The sequence below is a fragment of the Schistocerca nitens genome, chromosome 1 (genome assembly GCF_023898315.1).
Source record: "Schistocerca nitens isolate TAMUIC-IGC-003100 chromosome 1, iqSchNite1.1, whole genome shotgun sequence".
In the NCBI taxonomy this organism is placed as follows: domain Eukaryota; kingdom Metazoa; phylum Arthropoda; class Insecta; order Orthoptera; family Acrididae; genus Schistocerca; species Schistocerca nitens.
The window spans coordinates 910,706,124-910,729,181 of NC_064614.1; the positions used below are offsets into that span (position 1 = coordinate 910,706,124).

At 42.8% G+C, this 23,058-nt stretch overlaps 1 long non-coding RNA gene across 1 annotated transcript in view; it reads left to right on the plus strand.

Annotated features, from left to right (window-relative positions):
- The window catches only part of LOC126192321 (uncharacterized), a 400,828-nt gene that overhangs the window by 256,016 nt on the left and 121,754 nt on the right, over window positions 1-23,058 (plus strand). The gene's annotated exons all lie outside the window — the stretch shown is intronic.

Consider the following 23,058-nt stretch of genomic DNA (forward strand, 5'->3'; position numbering starts at 1 on the left):
AATCTCTGCAAGTCATACAGCTTACGCGAGCGAATCCTCCCTCGAGGATGGGTGTGTGTGTTGTTCTTAGCGTAAGTTAGTTTAAGTTAGATTAAGCAGTGTGTAACTTAGGGACCGATGGCCTGAACAGTTTGGTCCCATAGAACTTACCACAAATTTACAATTAACCGAGCAAAGCAGTGGACACTAAATTAGTTAGAAATAAACGGTGCAAAGCTTCGCACACCAATCCATAAAGTCGTCTGCTTCAACACCCACGTATACGTAATTCTAATCGCATAACAACAGCAATCCAGTTAAGAAAAACATATTGTGACTGTAACAGTTGGTATTTGCATGCTGAGTTATGAGACACAGTCATGCGCTGCTTCATGACCATGCCTTCCGTCAACATTAGTATCTTCAACCATTTGTCATCCACTGTTGAACAGAGATCTCCTCCACTGGAGTTCTCCGCGCGTTAACGTCATCAGACACGCGTGTCCGTGTTGTTCGAGCATGTCTTCTGTCATCTGGCCACCTACCATTAGGCCGTCGTCACGGACTGTTCTTCTTTCTTGAAATCCAGGAACCGTCTGTCTTAGTCTGTCTCCCATCCAGTCACCTGGCTTTTGAGGTTGTTGTGGTATGCAGTCTGCATTGATGCAGTTCTCCACACTGGTCTGTCCTATCCATTTCAGAAAAAGTATAGCAAACTGTATTCATGCCTAGGTCTTTCTTTACAGGTTTTACCCCTCCTCCTCCTCCCCCTGCCCCCCCCCCCACCCGCCACACACACACACACATACACTTCCATCCATTACCAAATCATCGACAGTTCCTTGAAGCATTAGGATGTTCCCAGTCAACTGATCTTTTGTTTTAGTCTAGCTGTGCCACAAATTTATTTCTTCTTCAATTCGACTCAATACCTCCTCATTAGTTTTTCGACCTACCCATATAATCTTCGGCGTTTTCCTGTACCACCGCATACTTTAAGAGCTACAAGTACTTGTTCAGTAGAAGAGATGTGTTTCAGAATCGCGAAGATGAGCATTTCAGAGCCCATATTGACTAGACTTCGAATGATAGTTCCTGTCATATCCCTAAATAGTGACCATTCTTTCTGGGTTGTGTTTCTTGGGGAGGAGACCAAACAACGAAGTCATCGGTATCATCGGATTATGGAAGGACGGGGAAGGAAGTCGACCGTGCCATTTCAAAGGAACCATCTCGGCATTTGCCTGGAACGATTTAGGGAAATCACGGAAAACCTAAAGCAGGGTGGCCGGACGTGGGATTGAACCGATTGAACCGAATGCGAGTCCAGTGTTCTGCGTCACCTCACTCGGTGATTCCTAATGGGACACGCTGTATAATGGAAGCTTCACTTCTTTCATTGCTTTCATGGCAATGGTGTTCAACAAGTACACACATTTAACAAATGGTGTCAGTGAAATCGGGGTTGGTCTCAAAACGTGTTTGAAGCACTCACCATCTGCTAGTCATCACGCCGAAGGCACACTCAGTAACAAAGTATATTATTAGATGTTGTTTTTGACGGCACAACTTTTGATTCAGGATGGCTTCATTAGGTACTTTTTAAGAGGATGCATTAAAAAACTTGCGTCTCTCTGAAATTAGACGTTTTCGCGACGTTTGCCTCTGCTTCAGAAAAAACTTCAGTGAAACATCTGTCTGACATCCTGTAATAATGGAAGATTTTAGTCAAGGTGATAGAATTCTCCCATAGGCTTCCTTTTAACTAATACTGAATTCGCCCATTGCCCACTTTTTTTACTAGTTGCAACCAACACCTCGTCAAGGTTGCAGATTGTGAAAAATTCATCAGTATAGCTTGCACGCAAAACCACCTTTGTGCAACATGACAGGCATGGAGTGTTCAAAAAGTATGTCACATCTACAGACTCAAATGAGTAACTCAAAGTAACGATTTGATCGTCTACCTATAGATGCCAGTCACAAAGTGACATTCGCGCGGTAGCGCTTACCGTGAACGTCATACGACTTAGGTCGTCCGTAATCGCGTGTTCTCGCAGTCGATTGTTGTCAGTTATCGAACAGCCTGAGAGGGAGAGCGAAGAAGGTTATTCGTTTAAATCAAGCAGTTGGATGATCTGTACAGAGAAGAGATGATACTCCGATAATTGCAATAGACGAGCATCAACTGGAAACCGCCAAGCGAAGGTTAGCCGAACGAAGCAGAGAATATGGTCTTGAAACTAACAATACAAAGGTCAAACACATGACTGTAGATCGCCCTAATGATAACAGATGACAACAGACCTGACATCGCAGATATTGCTGGTTACGAGGCCGTCAGTCACTTCGTGTATTTAGGATCCGGAGGAATTGGCATCATGAATCCTGCAGGGCTCGCATCTGGAAGAACAGCTCCATTACTGCGAATACAAAGCTCAGACTCGTCCAAACTCCAGTCTTCCCTACAGCGACCTATGCAGCAGAAACTAAGTCGGTATAGACGACGGATCGTCGGAGGGATTGATGGTCTGAAAATGTGGTGCACAGAAGACTACTTCGAATATCATGGACAGCACTTCGAACTAATGAATTGATACTGGGGCAGCTGGGCATTAGAGCAAGACTCTCGACGCTTGTCAAGCAAAATCAGTTGAAATACACTGAAGCGCCAAAGAAACTGGTATAGACATGCGTATTCAAATACAGAGATACGTACACGGGCAGAATACGGCGCTGCGGTTAGCAACGCTTATATAAAACTCTGTAATGATTAGGGCGTGGTTAGTTGGAGTGATATGGGACCCATGATACGTCTAGATGCGACTCTGGCAAATGACACGTCCGTATGCATCCTATCTGACCACCCGCATCCATTCATGTCCATTGTGCACCCCGACGGACATGGGCAATTCCAGCAGGACGATGCGACACCCCACACGTCCAGAATTGTTATAGAGTGGCTCCAGGAACACTCTCCTCAGTTTAAACACTTCCGCTGGCCACCAAACTCCTCAGACATAAACAATGGGGTGGCTTGCAACGTGCTGTTCAGAAGATATCTCCACCCCCTCGTATTCTTACGGATTTAAGGACAGCCCTGCAGAATTCCCTCCAGCTCTATTTCAGACATTAGTCGAGTCCATGCCACGTCGTGTTGCGGGAATTCTGCGTGGTCGCGGGGGCCCTACAAGATATTGGGCAAGTATACCAGTCTGTTTGGCTAGTCAGTGTATTTTGGTCACATCGCCAGAAGCCAAGACGCTATCGAAAGAATTATGATAGAGGGAAAAGTCGATGGCCGAAGATCCAGCGGACGCGCACCCTTGCGGTGGATGGGCTAGAGGGTGTTCAACCTGTTTGAGCATGACACCTACTACAAGCAATTTATACAATTCTGTAACCTACTGCCTTAAAAATTCATAAAGGTTTAAGTACGGAACAATAATGTAGCCAAAATCAACCATTCAAATTACACAAAATACATAAAACGTAGCTTTCTCTCCATCAAAAGTTGTAGGCCTACTGCTCAGTTCTCAAGATATTACACATGTGAGAAAGTTTAACATATATAATCGTAAAAGTTGAAAGAAGTTTCTTGGCTTTGGCAAGTTTATTATACTTTGTTTATTACAATTTGTCAGAGCCAGTCTCACACAGTCTGAAAGAGTAGGATCAGTAAGTTTGTTTCTATATTTAGATTTCGCGATGTTCACCGTTGCAAACGCTGCCGAGAGTAGATCAGTTGATCCAAAAAACGATAAAACATACGATGCTATTTTTACAATGTTAGAGTGGTTTTTACACAAGCTGATTTCTGAAAGTTATCTTCATGGTACAGTGACATGAAGGAAATGTCATTTTGAAATCGAATTATTTCCTCTTCAACGTCAGTCTCACAAAAAGAGAAAGGAGTACTCATGTCACTTGAAATATCTTCCACTACCACTTTTTGGAAGAGATCAGCCGTGAAGTCAAGAACCGGTTCCAATGCCTCGAAATCCGAATATCTGTTGTGTCCTTTCCATTCACCAAAGAAGTAGTACGTTTTCCTGTATTTATCTAAACTCATTTTTCACAAACACCTAATGTAACCGCCGGTCGGGGTGGCCGAGCGGTTCTAGGCGCTTCAGTCCGGAACCGTACAACTGCTACGGTCGCAGGTTCGAATGCTGCCTCGGGCATGTATGTGTGTGATGTCCTTAGGTCAGTTAGGTTTAAGTAATTCTAAGTTCTAGGGGATTGATGACCTCAGAAGTTAAGTCCCATAGTGCTCAGAGCCATTTGAACCACCACGCAGGAGAAAATACTGTTCCTTGGCGCCAGCACTATAGATAGTGAAATGCAAATGGAGACGAAAGAGGTGGAGACAGTGTTGCTAGATTTACCACCTACAAATACCGTGCAAATCAATCGTTGTCAACAAACTGGTATTTTACAAAAATAGGTTAGTGAAAAAGATTTCGGACAAAGGTTTTGAAAGTTAAAGCCATGGTGATCGAACCGTCGATCGCGATGGACGGGTTGAGCACCTCTGGACTAGATTAAAAATTTGATCGGGATGAGGTTGGAAAGCAAGTCTCCATCCGCAAGGCAGAGCTGCGTGGAGACTGGTCGTCACCCCTGTATAGGGTTAAAAATGGCTCTGAGCACTATGGGACTCAAAATCTGAGGTCATCAGTTCCCTAGAACTTAGAACTACTTAAACCTAACTAACCTAAGGACATCACACACATCCATGCCCGAGGCAGGATTCGAACCTGCGAGCGTAGCGGTCGTGCGGCTCCAGACTGAAGCGCCTTGAACCTGTATGGGGTTAGATCAAGAGAGAGAGAGAGAGAGAGAGAAATCATTCTTCATAGGGTCTACACATGGCAGCGGTAGAGAAGTGTCAGTCGGGGAGACTGGACCACAGATGTGGACTGACTGCGCTCGAAGAAAGAAACTTTGCATTTGACGATGTGTACCCCCTAAATTTTGCCTTCCCACGTTTCCGCGAACCCGTTTCTGCAGGAACCACTGGCGCACTTTGATGGAACTGGTTGTCGACCGATAACCGAAGGGTGCTGCTCCGCCTACTGGTTTCCGGTCACAGGCGCTGCTGCTATACGAGTACGGTACGGTCACGGCTAGTGTCCAGCGCTGCTGCGCCGCGTTCCGTTCGCAGTTGAATACAGCCGAGGATGGCCGGCCGGCCACGACGCTTTACGATCGTGCCACCCCGTCGTTAAGGCGGCATTATCCGCGCGTCCTGATGGACTATAAAATGCGCGAAGGCTGGCTGTAAATCATAAACGGCGCGCCCTTCGCCGCCAGCTGCCCGCTTCTTCCTCCCGCCTTTGTTTCTTTTTGCCCTCCTCGTGTACAGCTCGCCTTGTCCCTGCGCGCGTCTCTTTTGTTATACGATGCAACAAGAGGTTCGCCTGTCTCCGTAAATAAATTTACGGTAGTGTCCTATCTCGCTCAACGATTTTAACGTTCGCCTCCTCGACTTCTGCTGCTTGGCGAAGCCGTGTTCCCTTCATTTCGCGCGTAATGACTGACTCACTACTGCTCTCTCTCCTTCGGCCCCTCACATACCCCTCCCCTTCTTCCCCCTCCCCACCCATTTCACCCCGCCTCTATTCATACGTTTTCCTTTTCCTTCCGCTCCTTTAGAGACTACACGAAGACGTTCCCTGGACCGTATTCGCATCAAAAGTAAGTTGATGGAACTAAGTACTGTGCCCTTTTAACGACAACTGAAGTCTCGGCAGTAATTAGCGTCAGCGGCGGACAGTGCAGGGTATAACGAAACACTAGCGACGCAGCACTTGGCAGCGCACTAGGGGAAGCCATTACCGGCAGCCGCTATTCGGGACTCCCGTGCGCGGAGCAGTCTCGGTGCGCCTCTCCTATATCTGTCTACCGCCTGGAACAGGTGTCCCCGCGGAGCGTCCATTTCACGCTTACAAGTAGCGCGTTTGCGGCGTTTCGTCGCCGCACGTGCACTTGCTGGCAGGCGGACTCTGCCGCGAGATTGCCCTTTACAGCAGTTAATGGCAACGTCTCCACCCGTCTCCTCACAATTGTCACTGACGCAAGCTACTACAGGTTCTATTGTTGCTGATTCTAGCATTTCTTACATACACTATGTGATTAAAAGTATCCAGACACCCCCAAAAACATACGTTTTTCATGTCAGGTGCATTGTGCTGCCACCTACTGCAGGGTATGATTGGATGTCACTGTGTCATACGTCTGTACGCGAGATTTCCACACTCCTAAACATCCCTAAGTCCACTGGTTTCCCATATGATAATGAAGTGGAAACGTGAAGGGACACGTACAGCACAAAAGCGTACAGGCCGATTTCGTCTGTTCACTGACGGAGACGGACGACAATTGAACAGGGTCGTAATGTGTAATAGGCAGACATCTATCCAGACCATCACACAGAAATTGTAAACGGCATCAGGATCCACTGCAAGTACTATGACAGTTATGCGGGAGGGGAGAAAACTTGGATTTCGTGGTCGAGCGGCTGGTCATAAGCCACACATCCCGCCGGTAAATGCCGAACGACGCCTCGCTTGGTGTAAGGAGCGTAAACATTGGACGATTGAACAGTGGAAAAACGTTGTGCGGAGTGACAAATCATGGTACACAATGTGGCGATCCGATGGCAGGGTGTGGGTATGGCAAATGCCCGGGGAATGTCATCTGCCTGCTTGTGTAGCGCCAACAGTAAAATTCGGAGGCGGTGGGCGGTGGTGTTATGGTGTGGTCGTGTTTTTCATGGATGGGGCTTGCCCTTCTTTTTGTTTTGCGTGGAACTATCACAACACAGGCCCTATATTGATGTTTTAAGCACCTTTCTTCCCACTGTTGAAGAGCAATTCGGAGATGGCGATTGCATTTTTTCAACACGATCGAGCACCTGCTCATAACGCACGGCCTGTAGCGGAGTGCCAGGCCTCAACGGCAAACATCGATACCTCTCCTCAGTGGAGCATTCCGACAAGAATGGACTGCCATTCCCCAAGAAACCTCATTGAACGTATGCCTGCGACAGTGGAAGCTGTTATCAAGGCTAAGGGTGGGCCAACATCATACTGAATTCCAACATTACCGATGGTGGGCGCCATGAATTTTCAGCCAGGTGTCCGGATACTTTTGAGCACATAGCGTATATATTTGCGGTTTTCGCTTGTGTAGGAAGACGTAAAAAGGAAGGAAGATTAGGGTTTAACGTGTCATCGATGGCGACGTTATTAGAAACGGAACACAAGTTCGGAATAGAGGAAGAATTAGGGCGAACCTTTTCGAGGGAACCATCCAGGCATTCGGTTTAAGCTATTAAGAGAAATCACGAGAAACGTTACATGCCCGACAAGGGCTAGAAATGCCCTCCTCCCCAATACCTGTCCAGTGCCTTTCCACTACAGTTACACCTTCAGAACATTTCAAATACGTATGCAATAATTCTTTCTTCTTTGGCTTGAAACAGAAGCTGAACTGGATAGATAGCATATTTAAAAGTCAACAAAAGGAAAACAAGCATAATGGAATGCAGTCCAGTTAAACCAGGCGATGCTGAGGGAATTAGACTTGGAAACGATACGTTGATAGAGGCTGATGAGTTTGGCTATTTGGGCAGAAAAATAACTGATGGTGGCCGAAGTAGGGAGAAAGCAAAATGCAGACTGACAACAGCGACAAAGTATTTTTTGAAATAAACAAAGTTACCAACGTCGAATATTAACTGAAATGTTTACAAGTCTTTTATGAAGGCGTTTGTCTCGAGCATAGCCTTCTAAGGAAGTGAAACCTGGACAATAGGCTTTTTAAACAAGAAAAGACACGAAAACTTGAAATGGGATACAATAGACGAGTGCTGAAGTTTGGATGGGTACAAGGAAAAAGTAATGAGACATTCTGAGGCATCAAGGAATCTTTAATTTCATAATGGAGGGAAGTGTACGTATGTGAGCATGTGCAGGGAGGGAGTAGGAAGGGAGGAGAACTTGTAGAGGGGATTAAGGCTAGAATACAGTAAGCAAGTAGTAATGGATGTAAGTTACAGTTGCTACACAGACCAGCACAGGATAAATAGCGTGGGGAGCTGCGTCAGATCCATCTTCCAACTGGCGACTACAACAACAATGGTTATTAAAATTATTAAATTTCTTTATAATTAACAAACAGAGTGACGCGTTAAATGAATATTCTCATATAAACCTTATAAGATAAGGAGCAGCAGAATTCAAAGAAGATGTCAAGACGCTAGTCACCAAGCATTTGGAACATAAGATTATCGTTTTTGAAGTTAGTAAGTAGTTAAACGGTATTCATAATTATCTTCTCTATGCATTAGGCTTTGCCTGTTACGTCAGCTTACAGATATTAAGCACTCCCACATGGTTTAGGGTCACTCTATGTTTCTTCTTTCTGTTGCTTCCTAGTTGTACATTACTTTTCGTAGTAGTCCTCCAATCTACTGATGTGCTCTTTCCATTTACTTCTGTAATCTTATATTTTTTCATTTATTAATTTGGCTACTAGTTTTCCCATTTTCGTTTTCCCGCTCGATCTTGTCGCGTGATTCCTGATACACTATGTGATCAGTGGTATCCGAGCACCTACTAGTGGATATTAATTGGAATGCGTCGACCGTTCGTATTCACAATGGCTTGAATTTTTTCTTAGTCTTTGAATGTCTGTGTAGGAAAGGCAGCCCACTCTTCCAAAAGAGCCGAAATCAGATAAACTAGTGATGTCGGATGACGTGGTCTGTAGCGAGATCGACGTTCTGATTCATCCCAAAGATATTCCACTGATTCAGGTCGGGACTCAGGAGAAGCCAGCTATTTCAGGAATAAGATTAAAAGCAGCCGACCACTTGCAAAGGATAAAGTAATCTTTACCTAGGTTTCGATAGATTTAAATCTATCTTCTTCAGAAGACGGCCTGAGGACAATGAACATCGTAATTTATATCAAAGGTATGAAACATGAGTCAAGAATAAAGTTTAACATATATTAGGAGAATCTTGTATTACAAAATGTGAGAAGGATTCCTGGTACTTACAGTATTACATTAACATGGAGTGATACGTCCTTGTCGTTTTTACAAACATCTGCATAACTCCATTAGTCCAAATAAAATATAGCCCTGAGAACAGGGTTTGTCAGACAAATAAAAATAAGTACATGGAAGTTGGAGAGCGCATAAGCGACTGAGTAAAATCGGCCAGCGTAGTAGCACTGTGGCCAGGGCAGGTGGCGCTCAGGTCGCGAACTATGTGCCGATTGGCGTACTGAAGTAACATGTGAAATTTCAATATTAAATGCGTCCTTAGATAGAGTGACAATAAATAAATGGAAAGCATTTAACACTCCCGTTATGACATTGTGGGAGCTATAGGAACAATAACGTAGATACATACATCAAAAAGGCAGGTGGCGCTTCCGCCGTGAGTAACATGCAGTGGCATATACAGCCAGAATATAAAAGTTATATTACCATAATAGTGAAGCAAATAGAACGTATATAAGTCAAAACTTTAAGAAACATCAGTAATGGCTCTTAAGACATAATTACGAAACCTGGTCCACAATCCAGTTAATACACATTTTAGAATAAGAGAAAATTACGTGAGGGCCGATGTAGTGGCAGCCATACATCGTGAGAAAAACACATTATATACAAGGTAGTGAGCTGAAAGATTTGAAAGTGCATTATAGCTTCCTGAGGAAATAGACTACTGAGGTTACTAGCGTTAATGTTATATATTAAACAGTACGCGTTTAAAGCCTTCGAAAAATTGTCTACAGGCAAGGTTCAACTAATCATTCAGTATATTGCCGTCTTTGAGCTCTAGATGTTTGAAAATAAATAACTCTTCCCACAGATCTCGTCTCCGTCCTTTGACTTGTCTGTGTAGGATAACCGTGTCTTCTAACTGTTTAGGCGTATGGCCGGCTATCAAGAGGTGTTCAGCAAAAGTAGAGTTGTGAATATTCGTTCCTTTTTTACCTAATAGATGTTCTTTATATCGTGTTTTCACAGCTCTGCCTGTTTGACCAATATAATATGAGGGGCAGTTATTACAGGTTAGTTTGTAAATACCTGAATTAGAAAACCAATCGCTGGCAATCTCTACTGACTGTACAAGATTTCTTTTTAAACTGTTATCTGTAGAGAAGGAGACGTTACAGTTATATTTTTTATTTAGAAGACGTTTAATCCTATACGATATGTTACCCAAGAAAGGGATGGAAAGAAATTTTTTTAGTTTCTGTGGTATCTGTGGGGAGGTTATTTCCCAAAGTCGAACAATTTTGGGAAATTTTCTTATTGAGCAGGTAATCGATCATATTCTGGTTGTACCCATTATTAACCACAATCGCTTTGATGACATTCAATTCCTTTTTTTGATCATCAGGTGATAAAGGAGTGGTTACCATTCGGTGAATGGCGGAATGAAAAAATGCCAGTTTATGAGCTTTTGGATGAGTTGAGTCAGCAGGAATGACATTATCTGAATATGTTTCCTTGCGGAAGATATTGAAATGGAAGGTATTATCCTGTATAGAAATTGTTAAATCGAGAAAATTAAGTTCACGTTTATCATTTTGAAGTTCTTTTGTGAAGGAAATTTTTTCATGTAAACCGTTGAAAGTATTAAAGAGATGCTCTAACTCATGATCAGTGCCATCAAAAGCAATGAAAATGTCGTCAACATAACGTGCATTATAGCGGATTTTGTGGCGTAATTCTTCAATTCAAGTTCAGAATTACGCCACAAAATCCGCTATAATGCACGTTATGTTGACGACATTTTCATTGCTTTTGATGGCACTGATCATGAGTTAGAGCATCTCTTTAATACTTTCAACGGTTTACATGAAAAAATTTCCTTCACAAAAGAACTTCAAAATGATAATCGTGAACTTAATTTTCTCGATTTAACAATTTCTATACAGGATAATACCTTCCATTTCAATATCTTCCGCAAGGAAACATATTCAGATAATGTCATTCCTGCTGACTCAACTCATCCAAAAGCTCATAAACTGGCATTTTTTCATTCCGCCATTCACCGAATGGTAACCACTCCTTTATCACCTGATGATCAAAAAAAGGAATTGAATGTCATCAAAGCGATTGTGGTTAATAATGGGTACAACCAGAATATGATCGATTACCTGCTCAATAAGAAAATTTCCCAAAATTGTTCGACTTTGGGAAATAACCTCCCCACAGATACCACAGAAACTAAAAAATTTCTTTCCATCCCTTTCTTGGGTAACATATCGTATAGGATTAAACGTCTTCTAAATAAAAAATATAACTGTAACGTCTCCTTCTCTACAGATAACAGTTTAAAAAGAAATCTTGTACAGTCAGTAGAGATTGCCAGCGATTGGTTTTCTAATTCAGGTATTTACAAACTAACCTGTAATAACTGCCCCTCATATTATATTGGTCAAACAGGCAGAGCTGTGAAAACACGATATAAAGAACATCTATTAGGTAAAAAAGGAACGAATATTCACAACTCTACTTTTGCTGAACACCTCTTGATAGCCGGCCATACGCCTAAACAGTTAGAAGACACGGTTATCCTACACAGACAAGTCAAAGGACGGAGACGAGATCTGTGGGAAGAGTTATTTATTTTCAAACATCTAGAGCTCAAAGACGGCAATATACTGAATGATCAGTTGAACCTTGCCTGTGGACAATTTTTCGAAGGCTTTAAACGCGTACTGTTTAATATATAACATTAACGCTAGTAACCTCAGTAGTCTATTTCCTCAGGAAGCTATAATGCACTTTCAAATCTTTCAGCTCACTACCTTGTATATAATGTGTTTTTCTCACGATGTATGGCTGCCACTACATCGGCCCTCACGTAATTTTCTCTTATTCTAAAATGTGTATTAACTGGATTGTGGACCAGGTTTCGTAATTATGTCTTAAGAGCCATTACTGATGTTTCTTAAAGTTTTGACTTATATACGTTCTATGTGCTTCACTATTATGGTAATATAACTTTTATATTCTGGCTGTATATGCCACTGCATGTTACTCACGGTGGAAGCGCCACCTGCCTTTTTGATGTATGTATCTACGTTATTGTTCCTATAGCTCCCACAATGTCATAACGGGAGTGTTAAATGCTTTCCATTTATTTATTGTCACTCTATCTAAGGACGCATTTAATATTGATATTTCACATGTTACTTCAGTACGCCAATCGGCACATAGTTCGCGACCTGAGCGCCACCTGCCCTGGCCACAGTGCTACTACGCTGGCCGATTTTACTCAGTCACTTATGCGCTCTCCAACTTCCATGTACTTATTTTTATTTGTCTGACAAACCCTGTTCTCAGGGCTATATTTTATTTGGACTAATGGAGTTATGCAGATGTTTGTAAAAACGACAAGGACATATCACTCCATGTTAACGTAATACTGTAAGTACCAGAAATCCTTCTCACATTTTGTAATACAAGATTCTCCTAATATATGTTAAACTTTATTCTTGACTCATGTTTCATACCTTTGATATAAATTACGATGTTCATTGTCCTCAGGCCGTCTTCTGAAGAAGATAGGTTTAAATCTATCGAAACCTAGGTAAAGATTACTTTATCCTTTGCAACTGGTCGGCTGCTTTTAATCTTATTACGTGGAACCGTTGCTGTAGCGCAGCTATGTTTAAAATACTATTTCAGGAATGTTATTGTTCACTGCCTCATAGCAGCTACCTTATGACGAGGCGCGTTGTCATGTTGATACAAAAAAATCAGCGTCACTGAATTGTCCCTCTACTGTGCGCAGCACACAATGCTGAAAAACGTGTTAAAAATCCTTCCTCATTTAGCGTTTTCTGATGCGCAATAAGGATGAAACATCCTAATCACGAAAAACGCCACCAACTCTTCCATACTTTATCGCTGGCACTACACCTGGCTGTAGGTAACATTCTCCAGGCGTCCGCCGACCCCAAACCCTTCCACCGGATTGCCACAGGGCACAGATCGATTCGTCACTCTAAATCACTCGTTTCCAGTCATCCACTCTGCAGTGGCGCCGGTCTTTAGGTCACCTCAAGCGTCGCTTAGCACTGACTTCAGAAATGTGTAGCGTACGAGAAGTTGCTCGACAACTGTAACCCATTCTTTTTAGCTTACAACGGATTTTGTGCTAGCTCAGTTATCGTGACATCTTCCCCATCGTCTGTTAGTGGGGGTTCGAGCTTTCATCATGGGCGGTAGGAGACAGGTGTTTCTAAAAATATTTTCAAGATATTTTCATACAATGTTAACGTAAAGTATTTTGTAGGTAGTTATTATTACATGACAGTGACTAGTTCACATTCAAAGTTATTATTATATGACAATGACTAGTTCACATTCAAAGCTAATGCTATATGACAGTGACTAGTTCATGTTCGAAGCTATTATTATATGATAGTGAGTAGTTCATGCTCGAAGTTATTATTATATGACAGTGAGTAGTTCATGTTCGAAGCTATCATTATATGACAATGACTAGTTCACATTGGAAGTTATTATTATATGACAGTGACTATTTCACATTCAAAGCTGTTATTATATGACAGTGACTAGTTCACATTCGAAGCTATTATTATATGACAGTGACTAGTTCACGTTCGAAGCTAGTGCTATATGACAGGGACTAGTTCATGTTCGAAGTTATTATTATATGACAGTGACTAGTTCACATTTGAAGCTATTATTACATGACAGTGACTAGTTCACATTCTAAGCTATTATTATATGACTATGACTAGTTCACGTTCGAATTCACTGAACTCTCCTGACCGACCCATTGTGCAGTTAGCCAGTTACTGCTTCTCTGCCAACAACACAGCTACTCCCTGCCTCCTTTTATACTGGCGAGGGTGTGTCCCGCGACACCTAGTGATCAGTTTCGCCCGGTTACTTTTGATCAGTTAATGTATATACAACAAAGTCGTGCGGATAAACTTCGTGTGGTTCTAGAGGGTGTCTTCAGTAACAAACTGAAAGTAGATTCGCATCTCTGGAAACTTCTAAGTTATATGGACCAACGCCTGACATTAAGCCACCGTTCCGATAGAAAAATATTGAGCCTGTACGCTGACTGCGATTAGCGGTTCCTACATAACTGTGACAGGTGTGGACGCGCTCGATACAGTCTGACGTTCTGAAAGAGCCAGTTAACAAGTTACGAGTGCGATCTGTCAGAGAGAAAACTCACGTTTTCTGCCGAAGGAGTGGCCCAACCCCCACAACCTCGTCGCTCCATAGCGTCCTTGGAAGACGTTTTCTGACATGGCTTCCTGTCCTCAAAAAAACTCTCTACAACTCCTCGAAGTTTGTCTGGTTGTTTCTACTACAGCCTGTTTAAGGATGTCCTAATAAAATAGACGCCTACACTACTCATAAACAATTAAGGGAATCAAAATAAGGTTTCAGTGAAGTGATAAAATAAAAAGATCAAGGTTCAACGCCCTGTCAATGGTGAGGTATTTTAGAGATGGAACCGAAGCTCGGGTTAGGGAAGGATGGAGGAGGAAGACGGCTGCATCTTTCCGTAAGAAGCCATCCCGGCGCTTTTTAAGACAACTTACCGGGGAATCTGCTTCATGAAACTGATTTTTGTTTTTTATGTTAAATTGGTGTTTAGAGAGTTTACAGTGGTTAAAAGAATTGGATCTGTCATCGGGAAGCTATCTAAAACCAATTGAAAGATCTCTCGGTGTGTGACCACACTTTCGTTTCCGGTGTTTCCTCATCTCCAATATTGTCATCAGACTCACGTTCGACAAAGATATACAACTGTTTTTCGAGTGGCAACCATGTTAGAAGAAACGTTTTGAGTGGCCCTTATGTTTTCCTCTGTATATCTTTGGTTTTCGAGCATTGTTTTGCTTATAAACCATTCTGTAATTTGAGCCGTTGCTATTTTGTCATTCTCAAAACTTATTATGCCTATATGACTAGTCTGCAATTCACACAGAAGTACCTAGTAGACGGTTTACCAAATGACTTTCACACTATTTCTCTATCGTTCCACTGTCGAACACCGCGCCCGATAAGCGAACACACAGTATCTTTCCGTTCGAGCGTTGAGTTCTGTTATTTCATCGTGGTGGTCATTTCTCCCTATGTAGGCGGGTGTCAACAGAAAGCAGTTGATGATTGAAATTTCGCGAAAAGATTTCGTCGCAACTAAAAATGCCTTTGTTTCTACGTCTGGTACACGTGCCTAATACCGAGTAGGGCCACCGCGAGCACGGAGAAATGCTGCAGCATGACATGACATGGACTCGACTAATGTCTGAAATAGTGCTCGAAGGAATTGACATACTAATCCTGCAGGGTTGTCCTTAAATCCTTAAGAATACGAAGGGGCGGAGATATCTTCTGAACAGCACGTTGCAAGGCATCCGCCACTCTGTAATAATTCTGGACGTGTGGGGTGTCGCATAGTCCTGCTGGAATCGCCCAGATCCCTCGGAATGCACAACGAAAATGAATGGATGCAGGTGATCAGACAGGATACTTCCGCACGTGGCACCTGTCAGAGTCGTATCTAGATCTATCAAGGATCCATATCACTCCAGCTGCACACGCCCCATGCCATTACAGAGCCTTCACCAGCTTGAACAGTCCCCTGCTGACATGCAAGGTCCATGGATTCTTTGGGTGTCGTGCAGTCATCAACGGTACCCGAGTGGGTCTTCGGCTTCGAAAGCCCATGTCGGTGATGTTACGTTGAATCCTTCGCACACTGACGCTTGTTGCTGGCCCAGCATTGAAACCTACAGCAATTTCTGGAAGGGTTGCACTTCTGTCACGCTGAACGATTCTCTTCAGTCGCCGTTGGTACCGTTCTTGCAGGATATTTTCTGGCCGCAGATATGTCGGAGATGTGATGTTTTACATGATTCCTGATATTCACAGTACACTCGTGAAATGGTCGTAAGGGAAAATCCCCACTTCACCGCTACCTCGGAGATGCTGTATCCCGTCGCTCGTGTGCCGACTATAACACCACGTTCAGACTCATTTAAATCTTGCAGCAGTAACCGATCTGATAACTGCGCCAGACACTTATTGTCCTGTATCGGCGTTGCCGATCGCAGTGCCGTATCCTGGCTGTTTGTTTAATGTTGTAAGTGTTCTGTCAATAATATGCAGTCTTTGGTTCACCTTCCCCACAACATTATCTATATGATCGTTCCAATTTAAGGTGTTCGTAATTCTAGGTATTTACTTGAGTTGAACGCCTATATACTTGTGTGTTTTATCGTGCAGTCGAAATTTAATGTTTTTTTTCTTTTTAGTTTCAACGTGGATGAACTCATATTTTTCATTATTTACTGTCAACTGGCAGTTTTCGCATCATACAGATATTTCGTCTAAATCATTTCGCAATTAGTTTTGATCTTCTGATGACTTTACTACGCGGTGAATAACGTCACCATCAGCAAACAGTCATAGAATAATGCTCAAATCATTCGCTAAGTCATTTATATAGCTCAGGGACGGCTGGGAGGCCATATCCCTTCCTTGCAGAATACCGGATATCACTCCTATTTTGCTTTCCGTCAGTTACTACGAATTGTGACCTTTCTGACGGGAATCCACGAACCAGGTGGCAAATGGAGTTGCAGGCCGATGGTGAACATGAACACTTCTAATGGGCGCAGTATAATTATGTTTATATTTGTACAAAATATATTAATATTTGACGTGCCGACGTTCAGTGATCTTCATGAAACGTGAAGTGTTTGTACTCTGTGAAGCATCATGCAACATTGATGGACAATATGTTGTAATAAATTATAAACATAAGATCAGATGATCATCTAATAAAATGCTTTTTTAGCGATCTTGGATTTTCAATATTTCTTCATTTGTCATACACTTCAGATCGTCCCCAGACTGACAATGATAGGATTATATAAATTGGCGTAAAATTGAGTAATCCCTGCAGGATACCGAATATAATGGAAAGGCTGTAGTAGAAAAATTGAAAAGTTGAAGCTTTAAACAACGGCAATGTATTGTTATGAAGGGCATTAAAAGGGTGTAGAGATGAAGTATTAAATCAGGATTTGCTAGATTAGATGAAGAAAAATGTTGAAAAATTTTATTAAAGAAAGAATAATGACGTATAGAATTGTTAATCCGTCCTAGATTTGTTGACCTGGAAGTGAAGGGAGCGTTCTAGACGGAAACAATCACGTGAGACGACGAGAACTAAGGGAGAGATTATTGATCCTTAATCGATGTGCCTAATTTAGGAGGAATCAGTTTCACAACAGTAGTGATACGCGTTGACGGTTTAAAAGTGGACAAGTAACAGCCGGCTGCAGCTAAGGAAAAAGGACCGAATACTAATGTTTACCGAACGGACTAAGGCGCTGCAGTCATGGACTGTGCGGTTGGTCCCGGCGGAGGTTCGAGTCCTCCCTCGGGCATGGGTGTGTGTGTTTGTCCTTAGGATAATTTAGGTTAAGTAGTGTGTAAACTTAGGGACTGATTACCTTAGCAGTTAAGTCCCATAAGATTTCACACAAAGTTGAACATTTTTGAACTAGGGTTTAACGAAGTCGCGAAGATAACACCAGTTTAGTTGCATAGGTGTATAGGAGTGTAGTGGCTTTGCCTTGTTAGATTCATCCCAAGGATCGCTGTAGGTTTCTAGAATTTTGGTAGTGTTCATATAAACACGAGTTCTGATTAATGCGAAATCGAGATCCGACTGGAGAATGAAGCAGGAAAGGTTCAGCGATGGTTACTGCCTCACCATTTCTGTCGTCACAACTTCACTTTAACGTAAGCTAGAAAGGAAAGTTTTCCCGTGTGATTTACAATTTCACTTTTTTGTGTAATGCGTTTCCAAGGCGGAGATGGGAACTCGATCACGTATTTTCTATATGGATGTCGGATACTACTTAAAAACTCCGTTCGGTGTAGAGCAACTGCCACTTATTACAGCACCCGCGTTATATTCATATTTGTATTCTGCCCGTCACACATTATTGCCGATGCTCATTTGCACTTACGACGAACATTTCTCTCTCTCTCTCTCTCTCCCTCTCTCTCTCTCACTCTCTCTCTCTCTCCCCCCTTCCTCCATACTGAAGCAGTAACAACAGCGCACGCAGCAATGACTACTTCATTCAGACATTGATAGACATTCATATATGTTACGAGAATAACTCTTGCCATCTACCGAAGCATTCCGCCGTCCATTAACTTACGATGATAGACCATGTGTAACTACTTCTGCGGCGCTGATTAACTTCAGTGGCACCTTCCTGAGGCAATCTCAGGTGATATTTGCTTATTGCACCGGTACTAAACTTCGATGAATCGCGGATCGAAGATGTCTTTTATCTTCTTGACAATCAATAAGTAGGTGTTTGGTAGCGCCCAGCGTTCCTTACGGCCCATTATTTCAGAACATTACTCGTTACTGACCGTTCAAGTGTTCACAATGACTATATATCGACATTAGAACTCAAGTGCAAGTCGTACGAATACAGTTCCTGTTTTAAAGGGCTGCGTTCTGGAAAAAAAAAAAAAATGGTTCGAATGGCTCTGAGCACTATGGGACTCAACAGGTGAGGTCATAAGTCCCCTAGAACTTAGAACTACTTAAACCTAACTAACCTAAGGACATCACACACATCCATGCCCGAGGCAGGATCCGAACCTGCGACCGTAGCAGTCACGCGGTTCCGGACTGAAGCGCCGAGAACCGCTCGGCCACCGTGGCCGGTGTTCTGGAAAAGCGGCAGTTACTAACGACTAGCTTCTTTCCCGCTGCTTTGACCATGTATGCGCATGTGGCATGTACTGCATGCATATGTATCTGATTCTCTTCTGTTTTACGCCACATGACTCCAGAGAGAATGTTAAATTTATCTGCCACATTCAGCCGTGTCACGTCATCTTGAATCTCGAAACACGCCGACAAAATTATTGGCTCGCTGCTGGGCTCGTTCTTGCGATCTGCCTCATTCAGTGAGCAGCATGAATAAGAGGCAAATCGCATTTTTAAACTATCCTAAGGTAACTAAATACAGGAAAGAAATAACGACAAGTCATTTTCAAAGATTATTACATGTCACTCCGCTCTCATCCCTATTCTTAGGGGTATATAAAAAATGTGTCATGTATGCACTAAATTTGATTGACGTCCCTGCGTTATGCTTACTTTCATTCCCGCTTTCAGCCGTACGCGTGGTAGGTCGAGCTTAGTGCCACAGCAATTTTTTCCGGGCTGCAAGTGATGCGCTTGCCCGGTTTGGTAGAAATTGCTTCAGGCATTACAGAGATGCTGTTATGTCACTCTCTGTGCACTCCAGCCCTTACCACACACACACACACACACACACACCTAGAGCCGAGACGTCATTAGAACTGTCACCATTGAACATAACGACTCCAAAAACTGTGCATTCTATAGTAATGTTGGTGGTTGTCTAATTTTGTAACATGTGACGGCTTCTCATCCCTACACCCACCGCTTGCAGTGGTAGGTTGCGATATATTACCCATGCATGGTTTTTATTTGTCTAACACAAATAATAGTTTCGTTGAAATTGCTACAAACAGTCCTTAGTTATGCTTCTATATTACTTCTTTTTCACCCCATCTCCGCTCTTATGGACGATCGGTTGTTCTTTGTCACACAGTGCTTCTCTGGAGATACGATACGTGTTTCAAGTGTGGTTGAAATCGATCCAATGATTTCGGAGTAGGTGTGGAACATGCATGCAAGCATGTATACAAACATACATATATTTTTATTACAGATGGTTTTGTCCGTAAAATTCCATCATGCAGGATGTATATAAGTCAGTCGTGAGGCTTTAGATGACTGGTATAGCGACAATAACTAGCTCACTCCATCAATAGCTCGAAGTGCGAACAATTTGTACTTATAAAATGAGGGCTGAATACAGTGTGGTATAAATTAAGCGAATGAGCTTGTTATTCCCGTCTCCTCGCACACAAAAGAATTTTCTGCCTTTTATGGTCCATTCCCAATTACAGCGCGCGTGACTATACGCAGAAAAAATAGAAGGAACTCTTTAGTGTTGAGAGGACAGTCTTGATCGTATCTGTCTTGTTTTGTAACAAATTCATTTCCGAAATAGATGGAATCAGATGGACAGAATTAATTATGAGACACACCTTTATCGTCTGGCGGGTATGGAAATTAATAACCTTTCTTGCCTCTGATAAATGTGTACCTGACGTATGTACAGACAGCAGCGCAGCAAACGTGCGGATGATAAACTTTTTGCTGACATCTGACAGCGGCCCACAGGGCTTCTGTGTTCCTCACGTTATTTAGAGGCCGTGGGCGGAGAGTGCAGAGGCTGACTTGGAAATTTAAGCGTGGGCTACCGCTGCTTACGGATCAGCGCCGCGAATAGACTTCCGGGTTCTCGATGGCCGGCTTCGCAACTTTGTCTGCTGGGGTGTGGATAGCGACAAAGGGAACGGCCAGAACACAGGCATATTTCACTGCAGACAAGGCCTTGATACAGAAATCTTTATTAGTGGATTCCGCTACGATCTGAGCTGGTGAGAAGTGGGAAGGCAATGCGTGCCGCACTCTGTCATAAGGTCGGTCATTTGAATTCTTCCTTTCTTATGGATGTGCTACTTTACCGAAATACGCATAGCAGCTTTTGTGGAGTTTGGAAAGTAGGAGAATGGCACTGACAGGATTAAAGTTGTGAGGACGAGTCATGCCTAGTATACCCAGTCGATAACACCATTTTTCGTGAAAGTTAATTACGGCACACAGCTTTAGTCTAACGGGATGGTCCAAACAGCGCACATTCCGATGCAAAGTGAGAGATTCATTCCGGATTTAAAGCACAGTGTTGCACACAAGGTAAGTAAATGAAATAAGTGAAACATCAGACAACCATTGGTGTTTTGAAGGATTCATTAACAGCAGACATGATAATGCGACTGCTGTACAGTTAGATGGCAGGGTGTCTCCTGGTACAACAGACACCAGGGATCTTTGAGAGAGCTCGTGCGCCGTTGCCATGGCGGTCGTTACTTTGGTAGTCACTTTGAACAACTACTATTAGCTGCAGTGTTGTTATGCGGTGTACATTGTGCTATTACTGCATGAATCTAGAGCACAGTTGATTTGCTGTCATGGTATTGTAAAACTGAGCAACTTTGTGACACTGCTACCACTTTTTGTTACAGAACCTTATTCATATCTGTACTGTGACATTTAATGTCCACATTTATGAAATTCTATAGCTTCTGTCTCTTAATTTCGACAGCAATAAAGTTCTTATGTCAAATTAGATACTCAGAATAGAGAATTATCACAAAATTATACCCCATCTCAGGACAGCATTGTGGCATGTCTAACGGAAAGTAAAATTCATCTTTCAGAAGGATGGGCTGACATATTGTTGCTTTGACACACGCAGTTATATCTTTGTTACAAATTTGTCCACTTTTAAGAGTTTTGTTCTATACTCACATATAAAAACATCTGTCACAAAGTTTGTCAAAACGGTGAGATTTATTTATCTAATTTTCTTCAAGTCCAAGTAATTACTGGTGTGTCCTCATGAAAAAAAAATAAGAATGAAAAAAAGGAAAAGAACTAAACTGCATTAAGGAAAGAAATTTAAAGGAGGTTTTACACAATTATTTGCACATTGGTTCAGTTATTTTGCATATTATTTTTGTGAGCAACTTCAGTCTAGTCTGTGAGCGCGCAGATGCCCACCGTAAACCACGGAGACTGGAGCTGCGTCCAAGGCACTCACGTGACACCCGATAGCGCTGTAGGTGTGTTCAGCTGCACTGACGCCGGTGAACGTGGGAAGTCGCGCTGGAACCACCACGACCGCGAGCGAACGCCTAACTTTTCTGACAGAGTTCGAGAGTGACGGCGTGTTGCACTGTCTGTGGGATGCGTGTGATCGGACAGTAGTTTCTTGTGTCGGCCACGGTTGAGAGACGCAAGCAATCATACCAGCGATCCCATTTCATCCCGAGTGGCAGAGGTTCAAAATACCGCTCCAGCTGTAAGGTTCTTTTTATTTTTCATTGGTTAGAACACGAAAAATAAAAAGAACCTTACAACCGAAGCGGTATTTTCAACCTCTGCTATAATGCTTAGTTGGGGATATTCTTCAGGCAGGATTGTTTATCCCCAGTAAATGCTCCCATACAGTACCCTCATCAACAGACTGAAATGTGCCCTCATGGTAAGCAGGATGTTTCGCCTCATCAGACCAGGTGTTCTTTTTTCCACATTATGGTATTCCTGCAGCCATGGTAATCTCTGTGCCGCACACTGAATAGAGGTGCACATCTGGAGAGGGGGCTTTCGTACCCCATAGCGTAGAGATGGTTTTGGGAGATATGGCTTCTCAAATTTTTGTTGCCCACCGTTGAATTGTAGAGTGATTTGTTGTCCAACTACTCGCTCTTACAACCCTCATTAGGTGGCGGTTACCTCTGTTACCAATATGACGTTGACCATTGCACTTGACTGATGGCTGTGGATTTTCCGAATCGAGGTACTCAAGTCCATCAAAGTTTAATAACAGTGTTAGATTTACGCCGTGATTTGGGATACACGGTTCATACCCCCCTCCCCCTCCCCCCTCCCCCCCCCACACACATACACCAGGAGTTTCCTCTATCGTCTGGCATTCAGGAACAGTAGTGTTCTTACAGCTTGCAACTTCTCCGCAGACTGCACGTTCCTGGATACCGATGCCTGTAAAATACAGAAAATTGGTGTATACAGCAACTACAACGAAAACAGACATTCGATCAAGAGCAGACATGTGCAAGCAAGTGAATATCATCTTGTGTTATTTATTTTTATTCAGTGTTTCGTTGCCGAATCAGAGCTAGTATTTCTCATTTTCAGATGGGATTTATTGATCATTACAGGTTAGTTTTCTGTGTATCGCATGTCGTACTGCATGATATGTGGTTAAGTACTTTCTTTTTACGAAAAGTATGTGTAGTTCAAGTCGTGAAAGCTTTTTGATA